This window comes from Carassius auratus, unplaced genomic scaffold, assembly GCF_003368295.1.
Source record: "Carassius auratus strain Wakin unplaced genomic scaffold, ASM336829v1 scaf_tig00214833, whole genome shotgun sequence".
Lineage (NCBI taxonomy): Eukaryota > Metazoa > Chordata > Actinopteri > Cypriniformes > Cyprinidae > Carassius > Carassius auratus.
The window spans coordinates 156,806-179,146 of record NW_020527822.1 but is presented as its reverse complement, the minus strand read 5'-3'; the positions used below and the strand labels follow the sequence as shown (position 1 = coordinate 179,146).

General features: G+C 35.3%; 1 pseudogene; it reads left to right on the top strand.

The window, feature by feature from the left end:
- The first annotated feature begins 14,179 nt into the window (after positions 1–14,179).
- Positions 14,180–21,048, top strand: LOC113093024 (protein HEG homolog 1-like; annotated as a pseudogene).
- Positions 21,049–22,341: the final 1,293 nt, after the last annotated feature.

The following is a 22,341-nucleotide window of genomic DNA, read 5'->3' as shown; positions in this document are numbered from 1 at the left end:
CTGCAACTAGTATTGCAGTCAGAAACAATACGTACACACCTATAAATTAAATAAAGATATTCGTGCAGGGTGACACTTTAGAAGACACTTTAGGCTGATTAGAAGGGCTGGTTCTGTCCTGGGTTGCTCACTTGAGCCAGTGGAGGTGGTAGGAGAAAGGAAGGTGAGAGCTAAGCTCTCATCCATGCTTAAGAACTCGTCCCACCCACTTCATGGGACACTAACATCACTGAGCAGCTCCTTCAGTGACCGACTGATACACCCACGCTGTGCGAAGGAGAGATTCAGGAGATCCTTTCTTCCTGCGGCCGTGAGACTTTATAATCAGCATGGTTAAGTACTAAACAGAAATCACAACTCAGAGACGGAAAGAATGCCATCTATGCATATTCACTTGCACTGTTTTTATATTTGGTAAAAAAAAAAAAATGTTTTGTATTATTTATTGAATGTGACTCATTATTTATTGATTATTTCGTGCTATCCACTTTCTGCTGTAAATGTTGAAATTTTCTCACCTGTGAGACAAATAAAGGTTGATCTAATCTAATCGAATCTATCTAGAATACTGTTTCTTACTTACTACATAACTAATAAGGAATTATTGAAGAACTAACAGGTGATTATTCATTAACACTTAACTCACTAATGTTGAGTACTAAGAAAGATGTGTTAATTAATCAGTATTTAATATAATTTTATGACTATGTTAAGTAACAGTTAACTAATAAATAACTAATGTATTCTGTCATACCAGAACTACTATTAATTATCTACTAGTTAGGGTTCAAGAAAAATAACTATGAAGTAACTACTAAATGAACAGTATTACACAATTACATTAAATTGTGACCTTTCATATAAATGTTATTAGCAATAGTAGTAGTAGTATGAAAATGCAATCTTAATAAATGCAATACATTAAATAGAGGTTTTGCCTATGTAGTCAATTGTTTTGTGAGTGTGTTTTGTAAAAAATCAGCTTCCAATAGGAACCCCATGACTCCAGTGCCTTGCAATAACTAACCTTAGTTTTTATATTTTATATACATTACTGTATGTTTGCCTTCTCAGCAAATACAACATTATCATTAATTCAATTTTTGTATGTAAGGCGAAGCCAGAGGAAAATACAGGTATCCAATTTGTAATTAATAAAGAATTATCAAATAATTCTGCAGGACTTATTTTGAACCTGAAACATTAGGCCTATTATAAAGTGAAAATGTTGGGAACCCATTAGTAATTAATAAATAATTATCAGATAATTCCTCAATAATTACTTAGAATCTGAAACAGTATTCTAAAGTGTAAACATAGGGAACCCATTAGTAATTAATAATTAATTATCAGATCATTTTGCAGGACTTACAGAATTCTAAAGTGAACCTATTAGTAAATAAAAATAAACTACATCATTTTGACAAAAAAAAAACTATAAAAGTAATCATAAACATCTATTTATTTCAGATGAGAACATTTCTTTATCCAGCATATTTGATTCCATTTTAACATGTATACTGCCCACATTTTAACTAATTTAACGAACATTTCATAATCAAAAGGTAATACATTTAGAAGCAAACTAAATCTATATTTCATTTCCATTATAGGCTTATAAGTGGGCTACTGTAGTAGTTCTTTGTACTTGTCCTTTTACTCAAGTAATTTTGAAAATGAATAGGCCTACTTAAAATTTTACTGGAGTAATATTTTATTGGGGTATCTGTACTTTTACTCAAGTACTTGATTTGTGGGACACAGCCTGATTATTATAGTGATTTTTGCGTATAACTGTTCAGAAGTAGTTATTTCATAGTTATTTTTCTTGAACCTTAACTAGTAGATAATAGTAGTTTTTCAGTAGGTATCACAGAATACATTAGTTACTGATTAGCTAACTGTTTCTTAACACAATCATAAATTATATTAAATACTGATTAATTAACACATCTTTCTTAGTAGTTAACATTAGTGAGTTAAGTGTTAATGAATAATCACCTGTTAGTTCTTCAATAATTCCTTATTAGTTATGTAATAAGTAAGAAACAGTATTCTAAAGTGTTACCCAAAGTGTTGCACTTTCCTTCCTTTTAATGTAAAGTTAGTAATGCGCATATTTCAGCCACAACTTTCTTGGGAACAGGTAAAAGTGTTGGTGTATTATGTAAAACTACATAAAAGAGGAGAACTCAATGGCATTACAATACACCAGGAAAAATATGATCAATAACATAATGCTAAATAATTTGACATTAAGTTGTGCAGTTTTCAGAGTCACAAGTCAAAACAATTGACTCAATATTTATCTGTTGAAATGACAGTACCAGCCATTTGGATTATAGACATAATTTAACGGAGCAACAAATTAATTTACAGTGTAGCAAGATGATTTAAAACTAATTTACCTGTAATCAAGGTGTTGCTGTTACTGGCCCCTGGCTTTAGGTCCAAGGAAGAGCTGTCCCCAGGGATTCCCTTTACAATGGGTTGGTTTTCATTTAGCCCAAGGGCCAGCTCTTCTGCCGGGGTATAATGTGGGGTGCAGGACCACCACCTCTTTTTTTCTGCTCCACCTTTTTCTTGATTGCCGATTATAAACAGAAAAAACGAATAATTAAAATGTTTTGGTAACAGATACTAAACAGTATAAGTGTAAAGGATTTCCAATTTGAAGAATATTCTTGTACTTCACTTTTACTTGTCCCCATGTTCTAGTGGGTCCTGAGCTGGCTCTGACATTAAGCAGTTATGAAATTAATAAAATACGAATATATACTGTAATAATAAGTGATAACCATAACATGGAACACTTACACATTTAATTTGTCTGCTACCTTTTGCCAGCCCCTTCTCTTGGCTTTTGCACACTTTGAAGTGTTCCCTGGCATTTTCATAATTTTTTCAAACTCAGCATACCCTTTCAGTAATAATTTTTGCTCTGCTACGTTAAAAAAATTGAGCATGCTCTTTGGCCATGGTGAGCAGCCAAAAGCAGCATTTTTGATCAATGTTTCTACTATCAATATATATCCCCTTTTAAACAAGTGCATGAACGCACAATTGTCTCACTAACTCAAGCTCCAGCTATACTAACCATATCCGGCAGGTGTGTTCGAAGAACCTAATTAGCCAGATCATGATTAGGACAATTATATAATCTTGGATGTCTCATTTGATCTCGGATGTTTGTGTCAGGACAGATAAGGACCCAAAATGGTAACTTTATTAAAAGGAACGTCTCAACGTCCAACCCACCCCCCAAAAAAAAAAACAACTCTGGAAAAAACTCATTCTTAACTTCCAAATTCACAGTGGGCAGGTCGTGCGCTCAGCCTCCGACAGCACCAGGAGAGGAGGAGTAACAAATCCAAAACAGTAGGCAGAAGAATGGTCGAACAGACAAGGGGTCAAGCGAGGTGCAGACAGGGCTTATAACGGTGGGCAGTAACAGGGTCAAAAACAGTCCAGGTCGGGAACCAGAAGAGCAGTCCGAAATCCTCTGAGGGCAAGCACACGTTACACCAGTCGGGCAGACAAACCAATGAGCATACTGACCAGAAAGGAGGAACAGGACAGAACCGAAGCCAAATGCCAAAACATCACAGAACACACTGACAAGGAGGACTGAAAATCAAGCAGAATAAATAGGGTGAGTAACGAGATAGAGGGAACAGGTGCGTCAGACAAGCCGCAGCCGCTCTCCTCCTTCACTCTCATAACTCCTCTTTATCCTTCCTTGGGACTAGAGACCGGTGAAGAAGGTGTCACTCATTTCCAAGTCACTCTACCGGCCTCGACCCACTCGTCACATATACCTTCAGCTTGATGTGTTGACCTGTTTTCACACATTCTCCTTTGATGTCCTCTCTGTGTTGTAAATTTCCCTTGTAAGTACTTAAAATTCCTCCTAGAATTGAACCTGAGTGAAAATACAAAAAGGCCTGCATTCTTATTGTGTGTGGGTAATGGTGTGAACAATCATAACATATATAAATATTGTGATGTCTGTGTTTATTAAATTGTGTTCCTTGAGTATTAAACATGAGAAATAAGTCAGTAACAGGTTTGGTGGGATTTGTTCACACTTGTCTTGTTATATGTTCAGCTTATGAGACAAGATCCAGTTAAAAAAAATTTTTTAAGGATAAACATATTTAATACTAAACCTTGCTTTCACTCACTGAATCAAGGTTTAAAAGTGAATCACAAAGATCTGCTGCCTGTTCAGAAACAAACTCCCAAAAATCCTGTAGTGTTTCCATTATTTTCAAATATCATTGATATTGTTTTGATTTTGATTTTAACCACGACTGAGGTGCTCTTGAGCAAGGCACTGATCCCCCAACTGCTCCCCAGGAGCATAAATCCAGTTGTGTGTTCACAGTGTGTGTGTGCACTTTGAGTGGGTTAAATGCAAAGCATGAATTCTGAGTATGGGCCACCATACTTGGCTGAATATCATGTCACTTTCAAATTCATGTGAGATACTCATAAGTGGAATTATGAGACCATTTCCTGGTAAGTTTTGTAAGAGGATATCTTTATTGTCTTGTTTGAATGTGTCCCATGTTCTTTGACCTTTGCTATGGAATATGAATGATTGTCTGTAATCTGATGTATGCTCATAAAAAAGCCCCAAGAATTCATATTCCTCATAAACTTTGTGATTCATTTTACAAGTCGGCATGCTACATAGCACATTTTTATTATATCAGAGCATTTCTCTTATTTTTAAAAAGAGATGAAGGCTCCACCTTTCACTTTCTATGAAGATCTTTCAACCCAAGTGTCAAGAGTCCCAGTTTTGAAATATAGTCTACAAGGCCATATTAACAGTTCATCAACACATGATTAAAAGGGACAGTTTTTGAAAGAATAACCTTAAAGAGATACTCCACCACAAAATTTAAATTTTGTCATTAATCACTTAACCCCATATCGTTCCAAACCCGTAAAAGCTTGGTCTGTCTTTGGAACACAATTTAATATATTTTGGATGAAAACAGGGGCTTGAGACGGTCCCATAGAGTCAAGTTAAGTCACCTTTATTTGTATAGCGCTTTAAACAAAATACATCGGGTCAAAGCAACTGAACAACATTCATTTGGAAAACAGTGTGTCAATAATGCAAAATGATAGTTAAAGGCAGTTCATCATTGAATTCAGTTATGTCATCTCTGTTCAGTTTAAATAGTGTCTGTGCATTTATTTGCAATCAAGTCAATGATATCGCTGTAGATGAAGTGACCCCAACTAAGCAAGCCAGAGGCCAGTGTAAAGTAACACTGTCAAGGTCCAGGAAAATATGAAAAGCATTGTCAGTATGGTTCATCTGCCATCAATGATTCAACCGTTACATTATGAAGTGAAGAGAATAATTTTTGTACACCAAAAAAAAAAAAACATTATTCAACAGTTCATCTCCTCTGTGTCTCTCCAAATCAGCATAGCGTCATTTTGGCAAAGCGGAGCAGTATGCAGACAGCGTATGCTCTTCGGTGTTAGCCATGCTGCACAGATGCATTGTTTTCATTCAAACTAAAGCGTAAATACACATAAAAAAAAACAAATTTATTTTTGGGTGGCTGGTGAAAGAAGGATAAATTGTTAGTTAGAGCAGCTGGGCTTGCTTAGTCTTCTGTTTTCTGTCTAGGTCTTTACACTCATTGGTTTTCACACAAGGGCTGAACGCCTCCGCTGATGCTTCCTTTGAAAGACATCAAATAAATACACAGTCTAAGACACTAAAAGGAAAACAGATGTGACCACCTTCTAATTAGGACAGCCATGGAAGAGAGCAATGCAAATAACACAGACTCCATCTTAGCCGAGGGCAATTATTGTAATTACCAGTAATTGCAATAAAAAAATTGATTGAAAATAAAAAATAGAAATAAGCATAAGCATAACTTCCTAGCAGCAAGTAATAATTTAAACAATAGAGATGTGTTTCTCGATAACGTTGTCTCTTAGCACGCTAAGGTATGTCTTAACTAAAGCTATACCTTTCCTGGGTGTGTTGCTCCTTCACTGTGTTACAGAGTGGATAAAGTATTGAGAAAGGGATGTTCATTATAAACAAACATTTTACAAATAATAGAAATTGCATTTCTAACCCTTCTCATGCAGTTTACTCAGGTGCTCTCTCACAAACGTAGTCTCTGTCAAGTCCCTCTCTCTCTCTCAACCTCTTAATTCTGTGCGCGCTCAACTATTGACACACGTTCGCTCAACTTACAACAGCGTTACAAGTGTGCCACAAAATCAACCAATCGGAAAACTGTTGGTCTCCAATCAAATCGCTAGTAGAACCCTATCATTTCCTATTTCGAATTCAATAACGATAAATTGAAAAATGGCTCGTTTATTAGCTTTCATCTGATTGGTCGAATAGCTCCGCCTTCAGCATGGCTCTTTCATTCTTTCAGGCAGAATAAGAGTCAGTACGAGTGCAGCACTGTGATGTCTGAAGCAACCAATCACTGTTAATTAGCATAATATTTGAAGCAGATATTGCTGGTCACATAATTCGTGCTGCTGGGACTTGTAAGTCACCCCTTTAAATTATTTCTAGTTTACAATATTGTACGAATATTGTGCCACTGTAAATACAGTGCAAATAATTCTGTCTCCTTGGACAAAAGTGAAGTGGAAATCAAAATAGTAATAGACTGAACATTTCCATGGCATTATATCTGTAACATTTATTACTTTCGTCTTTTAAGTCTAAACGCACTAGGTATGTGTGTGTGACATTACAGAATGTGTGTGACAGAATTTCATAATATTCAGGAAATATTGGATATTGAATTGATGTTTGAACATATTTGCATGTTTTTGTGTGTGTGTGTCTTTTTTATCCTTAATCAAAATTATCAGAATAGAGGAAGCCAACAATAAAACAGGAGAAAGTACTAAATTGTTACTATATTACTACTGTCACGAGGTGACAAAATTCCAGCTGTCAAGGCGGAACTAATGTTCGCCGCGATTGCCTCCCGCCGCACCAATAATAACGGAACACCGAGCTAGTTCCGGGTTAGCGCAAAATCCCAGCGAATGGGGTGATCAGCGGGAATCGCCGGCAGCTGTGCACGTTGGGACACGTTGCCATTAGGGTAGGATAAAAGGAGAGAGGATGCACCAAAGAGGAGGCTGGGTTTGGGGACTGAGAATCTTGGAGGAAGCGTGAGCAGTGGAGAAGAGGAAGTGGGGCTGGCAAACGGGCACGGTATTGTGAGTTTGGGAGAAAGACCACGCCGACTCAACCGGAAGGAGGAAATCACTGGACAGTAAGATCGTTTGTGAGAGACTGTGAGTAGTCCAATCGATCTCCATCCTCTCTCTTGTCTATGGGACTCCCTGACGTGAATGCCAGGTCAGAAAATGGGCGACGGCCATCTATATATGTATTTCCCACTGAGTGTTGAATTGCAGTGATGAAGTGATGTGATGCACTGTTTTGATGTGTGAAGTATGAACTTAAACCCGCCGGGTGTCCACTACTTACCTGAGTTTTCTGTCATGTTCTAAGACGTAAGAAGAAGCTAACACTGTTGTAATCTACAGATATTTGAGTGTACTATCTGACAGCCCATTGTGAAGAGGGATTTCATACTGGAAATACTCACCTGACTGCTTTGCAGTGAAGCTCCTCCAGCTGTAAGTTCTCTGTCTGTCATTGCTGAAGAAGAGGATTACGTATCTGTGTGTTCACCTGTCTGCTTTGCAGCAAACTTCTCCTATTGTAAGCCCTGTGTCTGCCAGTCCTTCAAGAGGATTTCATACCTGAATACTTACCAGACTGCTTGGTAGTGGAGCTCCTCAGCTATCAGTTCTCTGCCTGACATCTGCAGAAGAAGGGAGTACGTCACCCGAAATACGCACCTGAACGGTCCTACAGTAGCCTCCTCCCAGTTGTGAGCCCTCACTTGTCGCTCTCATTGGAAGACAGCAAAGCCACTTACCAGAGCACTCCCTGATATTGCACTCTGTGGGCCTCCGGCGGGACCCTGCCCAGAAGACACACCATTTTAGATTCCCTTTTTATATTCAATAAAATACTTTGTTACTTGAAGCCTTGTCTGTCGTCCTTGCCTGGCCTCTGTCTGACTCCCCAAGGGTGGTACGTGTCTTAGGGGTGGGTGCAGCCTGATTGGCCTGCCCCGTGACACTACACTAGTAATAATAGTAGTAAAACACATGTGAACATTAGCCTACTTTTTGATCAGTTCATCAGTCATATTCAGAAAAAAATAGATATTGAATGGATGTTTGAACTTATTTGCAAGTTTTTTTTCTTCTTCTTTTTTTTCTCATTCCAAATGATCAGAAGAAAAAAAAAACTGTAAAAGTAGTTCATTACTATATTACTGTGCCATAGTACAATACATGTGCCTATTTTTTTATCAGTTGACCAGCTGAGCTGCCCAATCAGGTATCTATGTTACACAGTTCGTAGTTCTTGAGAGTATGGTTCCTCTCATTCATTGCATGGCACAGCGCAGAGCGCACCTTCTCTACACAGACTGCACCTGTACTGTCTGGCGGCCGCGCATTAGAGCGTGCACGATCACCAACAGCTCTCCTATGGACACTGTGACCACATTCACCTCTGCCACCCGCATCCCCGTTGAGCAAAGGGTCGAAATGATCGCTTCTTTGTGCTGCGTGAACACTCTCGCTTGCATGGCGGCACCATTGCGCTGCAAAGATGTACCGTGAGAAGGGCAACCATTAGACAGCCGATCGTCATTTCCGAAAGGCAAATATTCCCCTTCAGAGTCAGAATCGGCGAACAACATTTGCAACACATCCTCGCGGTACAACTTTGTATTAGCCATCTGGCAATTTTCTCTCATAAATCTCACCATTTACACTCACGCTATCAAATGAATTGCTTCCGCATCAATGACATGAGACCTCACTTCCTCTGCTATTTCTTCGAACACTTTGTCGCAATTTTTCCAATCTGGCCTTTTCAATTTCAATATATTATTATGTTCCGTCATTAAATTCTAAATAGGAAATGAAATGATCAAAACCTACACGGACCAGACGGGCTTTGGTTCTACTAGCGATTTGATCGAAGACCAACAGCCAATCACAATTGACCTTTAATTTCCCGATTGGTTGATTTTGTGGCACACTTGTAATGCTGCTGTAAGTTGAGCGAGCGTTTGTCAAGAGTTGAGCGTGCACAGAATTAAGAGGTTGAGAGGGAGAGAGAGGGACTTGACAGAAGCGCAGAGAATAAGTTTGCTAAAGAGCACCTGAGTAAACTGTGTGAGAGGGGTTATTACTGCACATTTATATGAATAGCAAACAAATTTATAGAGCACGGAATCGTTTTTTCTTTGCTCAAGCTATTTTTTTTCTTCTTTTTTTTCGATTGTTAATTTCTGTTCAAAATATAATGTAATGTGCTTGCAAAATATAGTTCTCTGTGCTCAAAACGTATAATTACTTGCTCAGGATTGAGGCACTAAAATAACCCCATACCAATGTAAAAAGAAAAAGTTCAGTACACTGCAAAGGCTTTGGCTAATAAAGTTGAGCAACTACAGAAGGAATGAAAACGAATGTGAGCGTGATCAAAAGTTTTATACTAACCATAAAAGAACTCATGTATAGAACGTTTCATTCATTGGTTCAATTTTTTGAAGAAGCAATCAAACGTCATGGTTCGATAATTCCATTATTACTCAGTGATGAGTAAACCAAACAGAAAAATTGGTTCTCAAGTGTGTATAAACACAGTGACGCCTTTATAAAAGATACAAAGCAGTGGATTAAGTGGAATTGAGAGCCCAACTAATAATGCTCAATGTCAACCAATGAAACACAGTCAGTAGCCTATATCAGGACAATTGCTCAAAAATGTGTTTATATACCGTTTTTTTCCGGACTATAAGTCACACTTTTTTTCATTGTTTGGCTGGTTCTGCGACTTATAGTTAGGTGCGACTTATTTATCAAAATTAACTAACAGAAAACATTACCATCTCCAGCTGTGAGAGGGCGCTCTATGCTGCTCAGTTCTCCTGTAGCCTACACTGAAGACATAGAGCGCCCTCTCGCGGCTGGAGACGGTAATGTTTTCTCTTGGTTCTAAATAAATGCGACTTATAGTCCAGTGCAACTTATACATGTTTTTTTACTCGTCATCACGTATTTTTGGACTGATGCGACTTATACTCAGGTGTGACTTATAGTCCGAAAAATATGGTACCAATATAGTATTATATTACATGCTAGCAATACCCTGCCAAATATTCAGATATCCCTTGTTAAGATAAAAAAAAAAAAATTCACAATAATTGCTTCAAAATTTAAATGACTCGTTTGTTTTTAATTTTTACAAATTACTAAACCTGGATATGTCTGCAATGTTTATGCCAGGAGGCGTGACTTTGCTGTCAAGTCACCTAGTTCATCATTCATCTTTAGCATTCCCCTGTGATTGCTGCATTTATTCTTATACTTTCTAATCACTGAACAGAGGGTAGCGCCAAGCAGCAGATTTTTTTTCCTTTTGCTACTACCACTTGGACTAAAATCTGAAAATGAATTTACCACTGAAGATAATTTTGATGTTCAGCTTGGTGGCTGCAACGACAGCACAACACAGTGAGTTTTTTCCCTATAACAAATGTTATAAATTAGATGTTTTGAAGTATTGTCATGTATAGCTAAAAATATATATATTTTATTATTTTTTACTATTCTTTGCAAAAGTTAGCGAATCTACTTTTACAGGATACTTTTTATCTTTTAATTATATTCCTGAGCATATGGGGATGTAAAAAATCATGTTAAAATCACAATATAGATTTAGAATAATAGACAATATACAATATAGATGACAAATATTTATTTAAACTTCAACTTTAGGAATTTTTGCTTTTTCAAATTACACTTCCTTTTGGATAGAGTCAGTGTTCCCTCTAATTTTTTTCTCATGGAGCAAAACTTTTCTTTATTAAGTGGACATTTCGACCACCTGAGCAAAAACATTCCTTATACCAAAACTGTACAGCACGCACACAAAAAAGTTGTGTTAACTTTAATGTGTTTCTTATGCTCATCTTATGCTCATGTATCTGTTTATTATTTTTCAAAATAATATTGTGAAATATTACTGTTATTAAAAACTAATTTTAATAAAATGTTAAATATTATTTATTCCTATGAAGCAAAGCAATTTTCAGCATCATTACTCCAGTCTTCAGTGTCACATGATCCTCCAGAAATCATTCTAATATGCTGATTTATTATCAGTGCTGGAAACAGTTGTGTTGCTTAAAGTGCCACTAGAATGTCATTTTAAGGTTGCTAATATTGTTTTATGAGTCTCTTAAAACAGGTTTACATACATGCAAGGTCAACTCATTTCACACGCACAAACCAGAAGTTTTTACAGTTGAAAAAATCCCAGTTAAACTACCAAACTATCATAAGCAGACACTACTGGATGGCAACTAATCTATAAAAATATATTTTAACCATATCAATATTTATATGGAATAATAAAGATATCTTGTAAAAAAAAATCAATCTCAAAGACATGTTACTACAATGGAAGTTAGTAACACATTCAGAATTTCTCAATAAATGTTAATCCCTGTGAGGCCAAGAGAATACTCTGTTATCTTTGAAGCAATCCCTTGAAGAGTTGTATCACTATTACAAAATCCTGGATTCTCTCCTGAAAACACTCATCAAACTAGTTTTGGTAGTGATACAATATTTATCGGAAATATTGGTATTGTAATAGATAAATGTAGTAACAAATATATTAGAAATGTTTTCAAAACAAACAATTTGCCTTGTTCCACAATATTTTGGTCGATTAAATATGAAAATTTTAACTGGAAAAAAGTATGGTCAGTAACAAATGTTTTTTATTAATACAAAAATTTGAGAGGCATACAAAAATGTACCCTGTCAATGAGTTGCTTTTATGTTTCAATTTGAATATTGAGAACTTGTATTCTTTAGCAATGCCAAAGAATCTGTGATTCATCCTTTTTTATTGTATTTATTAAAAAATGTTTTGGTTGGATGCATCTGATTTCATTTCTAGATTGTTTGGAACATCTATACAAATAGTTTGATTTCATATTGTATTTTTTATTTTTTTGTGCAGGACTATGGAGTCAATATAACGCCTTACATATACTCAAAAAAAAAAAAAAAGTTTTGCAAATGAAAATTAAAGTCTTAAGGAAAATAAATTTTCTTTTTGCAAACAAAAATTAAGAATTGCAAAACATAAATGAAACAACGTGAAAGCAATGATTTTGCAATACATATTTTCCATGGACATATCTATGTTCTAACAAAGAACGAGATTTTAAACAAACATTTCCAGTTAGCCAAATGAAACAATACACATTTTAATGCTATAAAAGTGTGCACATGAAGAGAAATAAACAGCAGATGTCCATGGTAACAACTTCTTTAACTTGAGCAAACACTGCTAATACGCATGTACAGTTTTTTAATAGGTAAATAAAACGAAAACATGCATGTTTTAATACTATTGAATAAAAGGAAACGATCGACTCCAAAGCCTCTATTTATGATGACATGACCTGGATTAGTGAGCTGCATCTCGAGCCGATGATGTCACTTCCAGGGAGGCATGTTGTACACGCCCCCGTCTCTTGATTCCACCCCCAGGTCAAAACAATGCCACAAAGAGAGACGTGCAGAAAAGTGAAGCGCAAAGGGAAAAATGGTATCACAAGCTCAAACTAGACTGACACGCAAAATAAAAGCAGCGTTGCAAATAAATTAATAGATATGATCATGAAAAACATGTATGTTTCATTTGTTCATTTTATGCAATTCTTAAGTTTTGTTTGCAAAAAGCACATTTATTTTCCTCGATACCTTAAATATCACAAATCTTTTTCTAAAGTTAAGCCAAACTTTGAAAATTGTATAAAAGAAATTAAGCAATTTAATTCTGAATCTACAATTTTCATAGTCATGAAAATAAAGAAAACTCTTTGAATTAGAAGGTGTGTCCAAACTTTTGGTCTGTACTGTATGACGTAAGTGCATCATATTGTCTTGCCTCCCTGTGCTCACGTAATTCTCAGTAAAACAGTTTTATTATTATTATTTGTTGTCAGTCAACAGAATGAATATTATAATAACTGAAATGTGCTCTATTAAGACTACATAACCAGCTCTCAAAGATATTAATCTTTGCAAGACTTCACGTCTGTGCGGCAGTACCGAAGAGTCTCAGAGACTAAAAGTTTGTCTAAGAAAGTTGTTAGATTTGTCGCTAGTCGCTTTTTTGTAAAAACGTTGCTAAGGGGGTCTGAAAAGTTGCTAAATCTAGTGACAAAATCGCTATGTTGCCAACACTGGTTCTAACTCTTTAGCGATATTAACTCTACAGCGGTTTACCCAAGCAATGCAATTCATTCACTTTCGCAAATGGCTTTCATAACTCATTTATGTGTGTGGAGAGTACGTAATTTCTTCTGCATGGCCGCACGCAGTTTACAGGGAACATTTGATATAGTGTGAAGTATTTAGCAATTTTGTATTGGGGAAGTCCTGGCTAGTGGTTAGAGAGTATGACTCCTAACTCTAAGCTTTTGGGTTCGAGTCTCGGGCCGGCAATACCATGACCTATGTTCCCTTGAGCAAGGCCGCCGCAGCATAAATGATACCATGGCTCCGGGTGTGTGTTCACAGTGTGTGTGTGTGTGTGCGCGCCCTTTGAATGGGTTAAATGCAGAGCACAAATTCTGAGAATGGATCACCATACTTGGCTGTATGTCACGTCACTTTCACTCTCTCTTATCTGACATAACAATGCTACACAATTGGAGAGCTTGTTTGATTACAAAACAGTTATTCCATGAAGCAAGAAATAAAGACATACAATAATTTTTGGGTTATTCATATCTTAGAGTAACAATTCTTGTAACATCCACATTATCACATTTACAGTAATCCCAAAATGTATTTGGGTACTTCTGGATGGTTAAGTCACACATTGGATAATAAGACATTTTTCATCAGGCAGACTATACTATAGAAGACTATAAATTACGGTGTTATTTTCCCAGCTGTTTTAGTGAGAGAGCAGTACAGAGAGAGGTTATGCTAATGTGTCACTCTGATCCCAGGTACCATTTGACTTTTAATCATGAGTAATTTTCCTTACAGGGACAGTTCACCCAATAATGCAAATTCTGTCATTATCATTATTATCAGTAAATATTAATATTTTATCATTGTCTTATCCATCAGCTTTTGAGGGGTCGGGTACTGAGGATACCACAGCCACTACACCAGAAGGTACTCTAATCTTCAAAGTCTCACACCCCACCACCACACCTAAAGCCTAAATAGTAACAATTTATCATTAAAAGTAATTGTACTTAAAAGGACAGTTCACAAAAAAAAAAAAAAAAAAAATGCAAATTCCGTCATTATTTACATTTGTGTTGATGGTTCAGATTCTCTTTTTTTCATCTCAGACAATCAAGATTAATATTTTATCATTGTTTTATCTGTCAGATCCTGAGGGGTCAGGTACTGATACCACAGACAGTCCTGCCACTACAAAACAAGGTACTCACATCTTCATATCCAGCAGCTCCACTAGAAGCACCAAAGGCTTACTGAGTGACTTTTTTTAAATAATAGGACAAAGTTGTACATAAAAGCAATAGCTCACACACAATAGTTTACCCACTATCACCTCATTACAAGCATGTGTAATTTTCTTTCTAATGTGGAACCCAAATCAAATATTTTGACAAACTGTACTTTTCCATGCACCTATTACGAATGGGGACTAATGGTTTTAAGCAAAAAGTGTCACCATAGGTTTAAAATGTCCTATAAGAATAACCATATTGTTTATTCATTTTACAGGGCCCTGTGTTTCAAGTCCTTGTATCGGAGAGAGTACCTGTGATGCACGGTTTGACGGCACATATGTTTGCCTCTGCCGGCCTGGACTGGTTTACGATCAAATAAGCGGCTGCGTTCAAAGTATGACTGGCTCACTTTTCAATACTTTTTTTTCAATACTTAAAGTTTTTGAGACCGCATAAAACAGTCAGCCTTGGTACAGAAATTAAGCTTAAATTATTAAAGATTCTGGTGACTTCTTTCATGTGGTGTGACCTGACTTTAACAGTTAAAGTACAATAACTACCTTGCTGTTTTACCATTATGAATTTGGAATCATTGAACACATTCACATATTTTATACATTTGGTATCATTTCACATACTAAGTATGTTTTATACTTCTTTTTTTAATTAATTGCAGCAAAGATCTTCCCCGGAGCTTTAAAATTGTCTGATACGTTTAAACCAGAAATGACTGACAGGACGTCCGAGGAGTTTCAAATTATATCAAATAGAATAGAGAAAGAGGTAAGAGACTGAATTGGGGAAGGATTGAAGTGTAGTCTTTTTTTCTTGCTTTGTAAAGGATGATTGTTATAAATAAACAGATAACAGTTGATGTCAAAAAGCATTGCTTTGTAATTTTTCAATCCAAATACAGCTCAGTACAGTCCTTGATGGCAATGGCTACATACGTTCCATCGTTTTGAGTCTAAGGTGAGTAACAATTGTTACAATATTAGTATTTGCTTTAAACACTAACCTGTTGATCTTATAGCTGCAAACAAAGTTGCCACTTTGACTTACCGTTATGTTCTAAAGTTTTGAAGCTTCGATATGGTAACTAGCTAAAAACTATGAGTTGAAATGCTTTACATCTCCACATGCATATTTCATGTTAAATAAGTTTGATAGAATGTGTGCTTCTCGTTGTAATTTCCTTGCATCCACCCTTACAGGCAAGGCAGTATAATTGCAGAAGTGCAGAATATCTATGACATATCATCCGCTGTCACAAAAGAACTGGTTGAATCTCAGATTGAGGAAGCAATTCTTGAAAAGAAAATATCAGGCGCCACCGAATTCAAAGGTATGTCTATTGCTTCTTGTCATTTGTTTTCCAGCAGTACCAGAGTAATGAATGATTTGTAAAGCATGAGAAAGAAGCATACATTAGTAAGTTTCACATTTTTACTTGATTCACAGAAAACTCAGTGTGTGATCTTGGAGCTTGTGACAATACCACCACAAACTGTGAGGAACTGGTTAGTGGTGTTGCAATGTGCACTTGCAAAGAAGGATATGTCAGATCACAGTCCACATCTCAGGCCTGCCTTGGTAAATGTCTTGAAACGTAATTACTCATTGTTATTATGTACACACAACTTCTGGTTGACACTCAGACCCTTTTACAATGGCGCTCTCAATCTCCTTACAGCTTGTCCAAATGGGGAAAAGGCAGTGGATTCAAAAATCTGTGAAAAGTAAGCACTTGGAACATGTCATATGCAAATCTGTATGATTCTATATGAAAAATAAATATCTTATTAGAATCATTTCATGCAAATTCTATTAATATTGTCCCGGGCCCACTGCGGTCCTCTATGCTATAGTGTACTCATTATGCCCATCCAATGAAATTTCCGTCTAATCCTTGTGAATTTAAGTGACAGATCTGTAAAATATATATTAAAGTCACCATGAAATAATTCTTTTGAAATTATTTTTAATAAAATATTTCAGGGTTTACTATATAGAAAATTATCATCATTACATCATTAATTTTTCCAATGTGCCCTTTTAAATCTTTAATCAAAGGAACTCACAATGACTTATTTTCTCTTATCCTGTGTTCAACGACATGAGAGCAGGACAAACCGCTCCCCACCAGCAACCCGTCACTCACATGCAATTGCATCAATAGACTTTAGCCAAGTTAGAGCCATAATTACTTTGAAAGGAATGAAAATGATATAATTACAGTGCGTGCAACTGACGGTTGTTTGTGAGTTGTAAAAATGATATGATATAGGACTTTTTACAGCATGTGCCACTGTAAAGACCATAAGCCTATCCCTCACAGTCTTGTTTTTTTCATGTTAAATTTAATATTGCATCTAACCTGATAAAGGTCTACAGCAAATTGTGCTGCCATCATATCACCAGCGTGTTAGATTGCGATACACAATATTATCATTTGTGGGTGGGTGAAGGTCAAGAGAGAGACTATCTGAACTTGTCATAGGCTCTTTCATAACTTTTTAGTGTTTTAAAATGCGTCTATGGAAGCACAAATGAGAATGAAATAATATACTTTCAAACATACTGATAAATTAACATGTTAAATGTAATACTATTTAAAACAGCTTTCATATTTCTTCAGATACAACAGTCATACATCGCTATTAGGACTGCGTGTCCTTCGACAAGTTTGCCGCATCAGCTCAAGCTCACGAAAGTTAAAAGTTCAGCAAAATCAGTAAATGGTGAAAATCAAAACTAATTCTATTTTAAAGACCAACAGTTTAGTTGTAGCAGTAGTAGCCCTTTATTGTCACTGGTCACAGGTACCAGCAAAATGATCCATCAACCTGTCCATACATACAATATATGACAAAGGGGGTAGACAGGACAGGAAGAGAGGGGGATTGAGGAAGAAATACAGCATAAAATAAGGGAGGGGAGGAGAGAAAAAAACAACAACCCCTAGACTATGTTCTTGTGAGGAGTACAGTGTGAGAACAAGAAAAACACCTCAGCAACATAAGCACATAATCAGTAGAGCCTGAGGGGAGCCGAAAGCAGATAAGATGGGGATTGTCTGGTCTTGTGGCAAGTAAGCTTTGATGCATTTTTAGTTTTTGTGCAGCATTAGATTGTAATTTTTTCTCCCTCATTTATGGTTTGTGGCTGTTTTTGCCCCATTGACTTCCATTATAACAACTTTTTTTTTTTATTGCAAAGCCATGACACCATAAAATCATGCATTCTTGATGGTTGGTTGTTTTCCCTGTTGGGAAGAGGTAAATTTTTTTTATTTTTACAGTTGATCACTAGGTGATTTATAGGCCTGTGCAAAACAAAGCTTAGTTTCTGGATTGTATATGGTTGCATATGGTCCCACCTAGTGCTCAACTGTAAAAATAACAAATGTTACCTCTTCCCAACAGGGAAAACCACCAACAATCAAGAATCTCTCACACACACAAACACCAATTTGCTGTTATACCCCATATAACCCCATATACAAGCCAGAAATTGAGCCTTTTTTTGCGCAGACCTATCTAAAGGGTTAATGGTCTCACCTAGTGAAAAAAACTAGCAATCCAACAAAGCCAATGTTGTTACTAATCTTTGACATGCCCAAGACTGTGATAAAAGGTAAACAAAATATCCAGTCCACAATCACTTTTTATATTGAAAATATGTAATTTTGTGCGTTTTTTCCCAAATCAGTAACATCATTTATGAACTTGCTAATTAAAGAGTTAAAATCTTTTTATTTTTTAATTTGATCAGGACTGAGGTTGCTTAATAGATTTATGCAAAAAATTTAAAAAAAATATTTATCTGGTACATTTTTACAGCAGTTTAATTTAGTGGATGTTTTCATGCACGAACATAATGAAAGTGTAGTGAATTTGCCCACAGTGTACTGTTGAGTTTTTGAAAAATTTCAAAGCATTTTCCTAAAATGTGTGTCAAATTAAGATTTGTCACCAAAAATCGTTTCATTTGCTGAAACACAGAGAAAGTTGTGGCTAAAATAAGACTCAACTTTACCCCCTAGTGGATGAAAACGTCCCCAACAACGCATAAAGGGTTAAAACAAGTAAGTTCATATATTTGGAGTATATATAAAGTTAAGTTAAATGATACATAAGTCGTACAGCGCTCCGGACCACGCACCCCATGCCGAGCCCTGTTTTAGACTAATAACTTATTAAAGGCTTACTTTTAAAACAAAAATTATGAAGAATAAGCATCAATATTTTTAGTTAATGTGCTGTAGAGAAAATAAAATGCTAATGACGATGCTGTTTTCTGCATGTTCATTCATACAGCTTTTCAAGAAAATGTCTCTTTTAGCACTCTTGACCTAATTTGTAAATATAGGTTTATCATCTTGCAGTTCAATTTTGATGTGGCTTCAGTTTTATAGTCTGTTTTTAAAACATTTTCGATGAGTGGAAGCCTAATCCTCCTTTGCACTTGTGTGTGAAGTGCGGTGCGGTGAAATAGCATTATCATTGATTTCAATGACTATAATCGTTACACCATACTATCGTCACAACCCTTACAGCAAACAACATCAATCTATTGATCCAATTACATTTTGCATTGTTTTACTTCTATAATAAGGAAGAAAAGACAATCGCAACTTTTGTTTCAACCTGAATACACTGAAGACTACAGCATTAAAATTACGTAAACAGCTGACTGTATTCATTATTTAATATAATATAATCTAAATATTGTTATGGGTGTTGTGGTTGCACAGTATCACAAAGAGCTCTTTTTTCTCATTTTAGATGTCCTTTTGGCTTCGCTGGGTTCAACTGCAGTGATCGTAAGTCATACGTCCACAATCATCTGAATCAAGCTGCATTTCTCTGTTATGTTCAGTTGGTTGGTTTGAGGAACATTTATGCATCTGTTTGTAATGCAAATTCTCATTACAGCATATCTTTTGGTGGTGATCGTGGTGTCCACTGTGTTGGGTGCATTGCTTATCATCTTTATTGTGGCCCTGATAGTTGTAAGCTTCAGGTGAGGGTCCACAACAGTTTCTAGACATATTTAAACAACATTCTTCCAATGTTACCTAACATGGTAACACTTTATAATAACTTTCATTCATACATCATTAACAAACATTATATAATGATTCTTCAAGAATCGGCTTAAAACACATCTCTTCCATCTTTATTTGACCCTCTAACTTTAACACTCACTATTCTAATTCTATTCTAACTTCCTTTCTAATCTTTTTGTATTCTATTTTCTTTTCATTTATTATGCAATTGTATATGTATGTGTATGTGTAAAAGATCTCTAACTAGCTTGCTCTATTCTTTTTTTCTTTAATCTTTTTTTTCTTTTTCTTTTTTATATTAGTTAAAATCCCTTGCTACGTGTACTGTGTTAACCTAACTGAGACTTGTTATAGCACTTATATATCATTGCTCTTTTGTTGTTTTTGATTGCTTCCACTGTCTTCATCTGTAAGTCGCTTTGGATAAAAGCGTCTGCTGAATGATTAAATGTAAATATAATATAATGTGTAACGGATCATTAGCTAATATGTATTCAAATACCTAAAAACAAGATAATGTGCATACCAATATTTACTAGTAAACTCATTAAACATTACCTTATGATTAACAGATAATTATTGAAAATTAAACTGCTTACACATGTCATCAGACTTTTAATTCATATGACCATGCAAATCTACAAATGATTTTAACAGATTGTATGCGATTATTTGTTAAAATAATTTTTGAAAAGTGCATGATCGTATGATTTGAAAGTTAAACGACTGATATAAACATTAAGCATTATATAATGTTTGTTAATGATTTATTAAGGAAAGTTGTTATAAAATGTTACTTAACATACTGATTTTTTTGTCTGTGCATCCTTTTACAATTGTAGGAATCAGAAGAAAGACTCCTCATCTGAGGTAGACTTTAGCTCAAGCTATGGAAATAAGGAATTGCATAAACCTACAGGAATTCCCAGGATCCCTCGGGCCAACCCTGATGATGGCTGGAAGTCTAACAATCTGGAGATGACCTATAGTGGAAAAAATCAGGCACTGGTTATCAGAGATTGGCCAGAAAGCAAAGCGGTAAGTTCAAAAGTACAATGCTATTTATATAAATGTATTGTTTATTAATATATAATGTGTTTAATTTAATAATTAATTTATTATATAATATATAATCATACAGTAATTCATTAATAAAGTGTCAAGTATTGAAAAACATTATTTGTGTTTTTGTAGCGCTACACTGATTTCGAAGAGGACACAAGCTATAGGGGTCACGTTCCCCCACCGTACTCAGGCTATGGTGGGAGAAGAGTGTACAACGGTGGTGTCCACAACCCATACTTTCGACAAGATGATGACAGAATGCACAGATACTGAGTGCTTAGAAAAGCTATACATATATATATATATATATATATATATATATATATATATATATATATATATATATATATATATATATATATATATATATATCAAAATGTAATGAATTAAAATGATAGTTAACACCAATTAACCAGGGCAGTTAGATAATTTTTCTTCATCTTCATGTGAAATTAATTACATGTTTTATTTATTTGTTGATCAAAGTTTGAAGGTTGTAATGAAAAAACGTTATTTACATTTATTCATTTAGCAGACGCTTTTATCCACAGCGACTTACAGATGTTATTGCCTTATAAATACATTTTACCCTAGGAACTGTTCAAATTTACTTAATATTTACATTCTGTGGCATTAGCAGCTAATAAAATTCAGTTCATGGGCTTTCCTCTTCATCTAAGCCTCAACTTAAAACGTATTGGAACAAAATGTCTTTCCTGAACATTTGAATGGAAGCTATGTTGCCTTAAATTAAAATCACTGACATTTTTCCCCCCCAACAAAACATTTTTCAAAACACATCCATTTATTCTGGGAGATAAATGATTAATAACTGTTCTAACTGTAATTATTAGATTTGAAATATGTCATTACTATGCCAATTGATGTATTCTATTACTAATGATCTTTTTAAAAGGATAAAAACAGTATAATTTTTTTTGTATTAAAATATACAATAAATAATTAGATTTCTGATTTTCAAAGGTATTTCTATCTTCTTTACCCAACCAATTTCTTTGTTTTCTGTTAGTTTATGACATGAAGCAAATTATATATTCTCATCAAATGTTGCTCTCATTTTCACAAAGTCCGTCAAATATTTACATTTATGGAACGCTTAGGTTCTCTCACTTTAGACAAAAACAAATAAATAAATAGATATGAATATTACATGCTTAACTTTAGTTTGTTTGCAATAGAATCTCTAAAGTCAAAAATCTGGGTGTTATATTAGACAGCAACTTGTCTTTTGAAAATCATATTTCCCATGTTACATTTACATTTATTCATTTAGCAGACGCTTTTATCCAAAGCGACTTACAGATGAGGACAGTGGAAGCAATCAAAAACAACAAAAAGAGCAATGATATATAAGTGCTATAACAAGTCTCAGTTAGGTTAACACAGTACACGTAGCATGGGATTTTAAATAATATAATAAATAAAAAGAAAACTGATAGAATAAAAAAAAAGAATAGTGCAAGCTAGTGTTAGAGCTCTTTACACATACACACACACACACACACACACACACACAATAACATTATAAATGAAAAGAAAATAGAA